At 41.6% G+C, this 8,918-nt stretch overlaps 1 protein-coding gene across 2 annotated transcripts in view; it reads right to left on the reverse strand.

Moving 5' to 3' along the window:
- Positions 1 to 8,690, reverse strand: part of LOC139545146 (extracellular serine/threonine protein kinase FAM20C-like) — a 33,487-nt gene extending 24,797 nt beyond the window's left edge. The window contains exon 1 of one of the 2 annotated variants that reach the window (XM_071352590.1): positions 8,356 to 8,600. The gene's annotated coding sequence lies outside the window, so the exon portion shown is untranslated. Of the gene's footprint in view, positions 1 to 8,355 lie in introns of both variants that reach the window. The other variant, XM_071352598.1, reaches the window with a different exon arrangement.
- Positions 8,691 to 8,918: the final 228 nt, after the last annotated feature.

Consider the following 8,918-nt stretch of genomic DNA (forward strand, 5'->3'; position numbering starts at 1 on the left):
CAATACAACTACCTAGATACCCCCAATACAACTACCTAGATACCCCCAATACAACTACCTAGATACCCCCAATACAACTACCTAGATACCCTCAATACAACTACCTAGATTCCCTCAATACAACTACCTAGATACCCTCCAATACAACTACCTAGATACCCTCCAATACAACTACCTAGATACCCTCCAATACAACTACCTAGATACCCTCAATACAACTACCTAGATACCCTCCAATACAACTACCTAGATACCCTCCAATACAACTACCTAGATACCCTCCAATACAACTACCTAGATACCCCCCAATACAACTACCTAGATACCCTCCAATACAACTACCTAGATACCCTCCAATACAACTACCTAGATACCCTCCAATACAACTACCTAGTTACCCTCCAATACAACTACCTAGATACCCTCCAATACAACTACATAGATACCCTGCAATACAACTACCTAGATACCCTCCAATACAACTACATAGATACCCTCCAATACAACTACATAGATACCCTCCAATACAACTACCTAGATACCCTCCAATACAACTACCTAGATACCCTCCAATACAACTACCTAGATACCCTCCAATACAACTACCTAGATACCCTCAATACAACTACCTAGATACCCTCAATACAACTACCTAGATACCCTCCAATACAACTACCTAGATACCCTCCAATACAACTACCTAGATACCCTCCAATACAACTACCTAGATACCCTCCAATACAACTACCTAGATACCCTCCAATACAACTACCTAGATACCCCCCAATACAACTACCTAGATACCCTCCAATGCAACTACCTAGATACCCTCCAATACAACTACCTAGATACCCTCCAATACAACTACCTAGATACCCTCCAATACAACTACATAGATACCCTGCAATACAACTACCTAGATACCCTCCAATACAACTACATAGATACCCTCCAATACAACTACCTTGATACCCTCCAATACAACTACATAGATACCCTCCAATACAACTACATAGATACCCTCCAATACAACTACATAGATACCCTCCAATACAACTACATAGATACCCTCCAATACAACTACCTAGATACCCTCCAATACAACTACCTAGATACCCTCAATACAACTACCTAGATACCCTCCAATACAACTACCTAGATACCCTCCAATACAACTACATAGATACCCTCCAATACAACTACCTAGATACCCTCAATACAACTACCTATATACCCTCCAATACAACTACCTAGATACCCTCCAATACAACTACCTAGATACCCTCCAATACAACTACCTAGATACCCTCCAATACAACTACCTAGATACCCTCCAATACAACTACCTAGATACCCCCAATACAACTACCTAGATACCCCCAATACAAATACCTAGACACCCTCAATACAACTACCTAGATACCCTCCAATACAACTACCTAGATACCCTCAATACAACTACCTAGATACCCTCAATACAACTACCTAGATACCCTCAATACAACTACCTAGATACCCTCCAATACAACTACCAAGATACCCTCCAATACAACTACCTAGATACCCCCCAATACAACTACCTAGATACCCTCCAATACAACTACCTAGATACCCTCCAATACAACTACCTAGATACCCTCCAATACAACTACCTAGATACCCTCCAATACAACTACATAGATACCCTCCAATACAACTACATAGATACCCTCCAATACAACTACCTAGATACCCTCAATACAACTTCCTAGATACCCTCCAATACAACTACCTAGATACCCTCCAATACAACTACCTAGATACCCCCAATACAACTACCTAGATACCCCCAATACAACTACCTAGATACCCTCAATACAACTACCTAGATACCCTCCAATACAACTACCTAGATACCCTCCAATACAACTACCTAGATACCCTCCAATACAACTACCTAGATACCCTCAATACAACTACCTAGATACCCTCAATACAACTACCTAGATACCCTCCAATACAACTACCTAGATACCCTCCAATACAACTGCCTAGATACCCTCCAATACAACTACCTAGATACCCTCCAATACAACTACATAGATACCCTGCAATACAACTACCTAGATACCCTCCAATACAACTACATAGATACCCTCCAATACAACTACCTAGATACCCTCCAATACAACTACATAGATACCCTCCAATACAACTACCTAGATACCCTCCAATACAACTACATAGAAACCCTCCAATACAACTACATAGATACCCTCCAATACAACTACCTAGATACCCTCCAATACAACTACCTAGATACCCTCAATACAACTACCTAGATACCCTCCAATACAACTACCTAGATACCCTCCAATACAACTACCTAGATACCCTCAATACAACTACCTAGATACCCTCCAATACAACTACCTATATACCCTCCAATACAACTACCTAGATACCCTCCAATACAACTACCTAGATACCCTCCAATACAACTACCTAGATACCCTCCAATACAACTACCTAGATACCCTCCAATACAACTACCTAGATACCCCCCAATACAACTACCTAGATACCCTCCAATACAACTACCTAGATACCCTCCAATATAACTACCTAGATACCCTCCAATACAACTACCTAGATACCCTCCAATACAACTACCTAGATACCCCCCAATACAACTACCTAGATACCCTCCAATACAACTACCTAGATGCCCTCCAATACAACTACCTAGATACCCTCAATACAACTACCTAGATACCCTCCAATACAACTACCTAGATACCCTCCAATACAACTACCTAGATACCCTCCAATACAACTACCTAGATACCCCCAATACAACTACCTAGATACCCCCAATACAACTACCTAGATACCCCCAATACAACTACCTAGATACCCTCAATACAACTACCTAGATTCCCTCAATACAACTACCTAGATACCCTCCAATACAACTACCTAGATACCCTCCAATACAACTACCTAGATACCCTCCAATACAACTACCTAGATACCCTCAATACAACTACCTAGATACCCTCCAATACAACTACCTAGATACCCTCCAATACAACTACCTAGATACCCTCCAATACAACTACCTAGATACCCCCCAATACAACTACCTAGATACCCTCCAATACAACTACCTAGATACCCTCCAATACAACTACCTAGATACCCTCCAATACAACTACCTAGTTACCCTCCAATACAACTACCTAGATACCCTCCAATACAACTACATAGATACCCTGCAATACAACTACCTAGATACCCTCCAATACAACTACATAGATACCCTCCAATACAACTACATAGATACCCTCCAATACAACTACCTAGATACCCTCCAATACAACTACCTAGATACCCTCCAATACAACTACCTAGATACCCTCCAATACAACTACCTAGATACCCTCAATACAACTACCTAGATACCCTCAATACAACTACCTAGATACCCTCCAATACAACTACCTAGATACCCTCCAATACAACTACCTAGATACCCTCCAATACAACTACCTAGATACCCTCCAATACAACTACCTAGATACCCTCCAATACAACTACCTAGATACCCCCCAATACAACTACCTAGATACCCTCCAATGCAACTACCTAGATACCCTCCAATACAACTACCTAGATACCCTCCAATACAACTACCTAGATACCCTCCAATACAACTACATAGATACCCTGCAATACAACTACCTAGATACCCTCCAATACAACTACATAGATACCCTCCAATACAACTACCTTGATACCCTCCAATACAACTACATAGATACCCTCCAATACAACTACATAGATACCCTCCAATACAACTACATAGATACCCTCCAATACAACTACATAGATACCCTCCAATACAACTACCTAGATACCCTCCAATACAACTACCTAGATACCCTCAATACAACTACCTAGATACCCTCCAATACAACTACCTAGATACCCTCCAATACAACTACATAGATACCCTCCAATACAACTACCTAGATACCCTCAATACAACTACCTATATACCCTCCAATACAACTACCTAGATACCCTCCAATACAACTACCTAGATACCCTCCAATACAACTACCTAGATACCCTCCAATACAACTACCTAGATACCCTCCAATACAACTACCTAGATACCCCCAATACAACTACCTAGATACCCCCAATACAAATACCTAGACACCCTCAATACAACTACCTAGATACCCTCCAATACAACTACCTAGATACCCTCAATACAACTACCTAGATACCCTCAATACAACTACCTAGATACCCTCAATACAACTACCTAGATACCCTCCAATACAACTACCAAGATACCCTCCAATACAACTACCTAGATACCCCCCAATACAACTACCTAGATACCCTCCAATACAACTACCTAGATACCCTCCAATACAACTACCTAGATACCCTCCAATACAACTACCTAGATACCCTCCAATACAACTACATAGATACCCTCCAATACAACTACATAGATACCCTCCAATACAACTACCTAGATACCCTCAATACAACTTCCTAGATACCCTACAATACAACTACCTAGATACCCTCCAATACAACTACCTAGATACCCCCAATACAACTACCTAGATACCCCCAATACAACTACCTAGATACCCTCAATACAACTACCTAGATACCCTCCAATACAACTACCTAGATACCCTCCAATACAACTACCTAGATACCCTCCAATACAACTACCTAGATACCCTCAATACAACTACCTAGATACCCTCAATACAACTACCTAGATACCCTCCAATACAACTACCTAGATACCCTCCAATACAACTACCTAGATACCCTCCAATACAACTACCTAGATACCCCCCAATACAACTACCTAGATACCCTCCAATACAACTACCTAGATACCCTCCAATACAACTACCTAGATACCCTCCAATACAACTACCTAGATACCCTCCAATACAACTACCTAGATACCCTCCAATACAACTACATAGATACCCTCCAATACAACTACATAGACACCCTCAATACAACTACCTAGATACCCTCCAATACAACTACCTAGATACCCTCCAATACAACTACATAGATACCCTCCAATACAACTACATAGATACCCTCCAATACAACTACATAGATACCCTCCAATACAACTACCTAGATACCCTCAATACAACTACCTAGATACCCTCCAATCCAACTACATAGATACCCTCCAATACAACTACCTAGATACCCTCCAATACAACTACCTAGATACCATCCAATACAACTACATAGATACCCTCCAATACAACTACATAGATACCCTCCAATACAACTACATAGATACCCTCCAATACAACTACATAGATACCCTCCAATACAACTACCTAGATACCCTCCAATACAACTACCTAGATACCCTCCAATACAACTACCTCTTTCTTTACCTAGATACCCCCCAATACAACTACCTAGATACCACCAATACAACTACCTCTTTCTTTACCTAGATACCCCCCAATACAACTACCTAGATACCCTCCAATACAACTACATAGATACCCCCCAATACAACTACCTAGATACCCTCCAATACAACTACATAGATACCCCCCAATACAACTACCTAGATACCCTCCAATACAACTACCTCTTTCTTTACCTAGATACCCTCCAATACAACTACCTAGATACCCCCCAATACAACTACCTAGATACCCCCCAATACAACTACCTAGATACCCTCCAATACAACTACCTAGATACCCTCAATACAACTACCTAGATACCCTCCAATACAACTACCTAGATACCCTCCAATACAACTACCTAGATACCCTCCAATACAACTACCTAGATACCCTCAATACAACTACCTAGATACCCTCAAATACAACTACCTAGATACCCCCAATACAACTACCTAGATACCCCCAATACAACTACCTAGATACCCTCAATACAACTACCTAGATACCCTCCAATACAACTACCTAGATACCCTCCAATACAACTACCTAGATACCCTCCAATACAACTACCTAGATACCCTCAATACAACTACCTAGATACCCTCAATACAACTACCTAGATACCCTCCAATACAACTACTTAGATACCCTCCAATACAACTACCTAGATACCCTCCAATACAACTACCTAGATACCCCCCAATACAACTACCTAGATACCCTCCAATACAACTACCTAGATACCCTCCAATACAACTACCTAGATACCCTCCAATACAACTACCTAGATACCCTCCAATACAACTACCTAGATACCCTCCAATACAACTACATAGATACCCTCCAATACAACTACCTAGATACCCTCAATACAACTACCTAGATACCCTCCAATACAACTACCTAGATACCCTCCAATACAACTACCTAGATACCCTCCAATACAACTACCTCTTTCTTTACCTAGATACCCCCCAATACAACTACCTAGATACCACCAATACAACTACCTCTTTCTTTACCTAGATACCCCCCAATACAACTACCTAGATACCCTCCAATACAACTACATAGATACCCCCCAATACAACTACCTAGATACCCTCCAATACAACTACATAGATACCCCCCAATACAACTACCTAGATACCCTCCAATACAACTACCTCTTTCTTTACCTAGATACCCTCCAATACAACTACCTAGATACCCCCCAATACAACTACCTAGATACCCCCCAATACAACTACCTAGATACCCTCCAATACAACTACCTAGATACCCTCAATACAACTACCTAGATACCCTCCAATACAACTACCTAGATACCCTCCAATACAACTACCTAGATACCCTCCAATACAACTACCTAGATACCCTCCAATACAACTACCTAGATACCCTCCAATACAACTACCTAGATACCCTCCAATACAACTACCTAGATACCCTCAATACAACTACCTAGATACCCTCAATACAACTACCTAGATACCCTCCAATACAACTACCTAGATACCCTCCAATACAACTACCTAGATACCCTCCAATACAACTACCTAGATACCCTCCAATACAACTACCTAGATACCCTCCAATACAACTACCTAGATACCCTCCAATACAACTACCTAGATACCCTCCAATACAACTACCTAGATACCCTCCAATACAACTACCTAGATACCCTCCAATACAACTACCTAGATACCCTCCAATACAACTACCTAGATACCCTCAATACAACTACCTAGATACCCTCCAATACAACTACCTAGATACCCTCCAATACAACTACATAGATACCCTCCAATACAACTACCTAGATACCCTCCAATACAACTACATAGATACCCTCCAATACAACTACCTAGATACCCCCAATACAACTACCTAGATACCCTCAATACAACTACCTAGATACCCTCCAATACAACTACCCAGATACCCTCCAATACAACTACCTAGATACCCTCCAATACAACTACATAGATACCCTCCAATACAACTACCTAGATACCCTCCAATACAACTACCTAGATACCATCCAATACAACTACATAGATACCCTCCAATACAACTACATAGATACCCTCCAATACAACTACATAGATACCCTCCAATACAACTACATAGATACCCTCCAATACAACTACCTAGATACCCTCCAATACAACTACCTAGATACCCTCCAATACAACTACCTCTTTCTTTACCTAGATACCCCCCAATACAACTACATAGATACCCTCCAATACAACTACATAGATACCCTCCAATACAACTACCTAGATACCCTCCAATACAACTACCTAGATACCCTCCAATACAACTACCTCTTTCTTTACCTAGATACCCCCCAATACAACTACCTAGATACCCCCAATACAACTACCTCTTTCTTTACCTAGATACCCCCCAATACAACTACCTAGATACCCTCCAATACAACTACATAGATACCCCCCAATACAACTACCTAGATACCCTCCAATACAACTACATAGATACCCCCCAATACAACTACCTAGATACCCTCCAATACAACTACCTCTTTCTTTACCTAGATACCCTCCAATACAACTACCTAGATACCCCCCAATACAACTACCTAGATACCCCCCAATACAACTACCTAGATACCCCCCAATACAACTACCTAGATACCCCCCCAATACAACTACCTCTTTCTGTAGGGAATAGGGTGCCATTTGGTTTGCATTAATAGACAACGGTCAACTCAGTCCTAAGGACAAAGCACAGACTCCCCCAGGCACGACCACATCCCCCTTCTATAGAGGGTCACTGAAACGAATGAGGGAAGTAGGTATCATTTTCCCACCTCTCTTTCTCCTCCCTCCTTTCTCCTTCCCTCGTTACTCACCTTTCTTTCTTTAAAGGTTTTCCCCCCAATGTTCTCCTCCTTCTTCTTTCTTGTTTTTTCTTGTTTTCTCACTCCCCGGAATGAGACAGAGCTCTGATATCTGGTCAACCTATATTCATCTGTTTTCTCTCTATGTCTCTATCCCTTCCATCGCTCTATCTCTCTGTCCTCTGGCATAGGCAGGGAGGTGTGCCAGGTTAGGGTGACCCGAGGGCATGCTGTTAGAGCAATAAAGTTGTTTACTCATCCCTCTTTCTCTCTATCTGTCCCTGTCTGTCTGTCTGTCTGTCTGTCTGTCTGTCTGTCTGTCTGTCTGTCTGTCTGTCTGTCTGTCTGTCTGTCTGTCTGTCTGTCTGTCTGTCTGTCTGTCTGTCTGTCTGTCTGTCTGTCTGTCTGTCTGTCTGTCTGTCTGTCTGTCTGTCTGTCTGTCTGTCTGTCTGTCTGTCTGTCTGTCTGTCTGTCTGTGTCTGTCTGTGTCTGTCTGTCTGTCTGTCTGTCTGTCTGTGTCTGTCTGTCTGTCTGTCTGTCTGTCTGTCTGTCTGTCTGTCTGTCTGTCTGTCTGT

This window comes from Salvelinus alpinus, chromosome 2, assembly GCF_045679555.1.
Source record: "Salvelinus alpinus chromosome 2, SLU_Salpinus.1, whole genome shotgun sequence".
NCBI classification, from domain to species: Eukaryota; Metazoa; Chordata; class Actinopteri; order Salmoniformes; family Salmonidae; genus Salvelinus; species Salvelinus alpinus.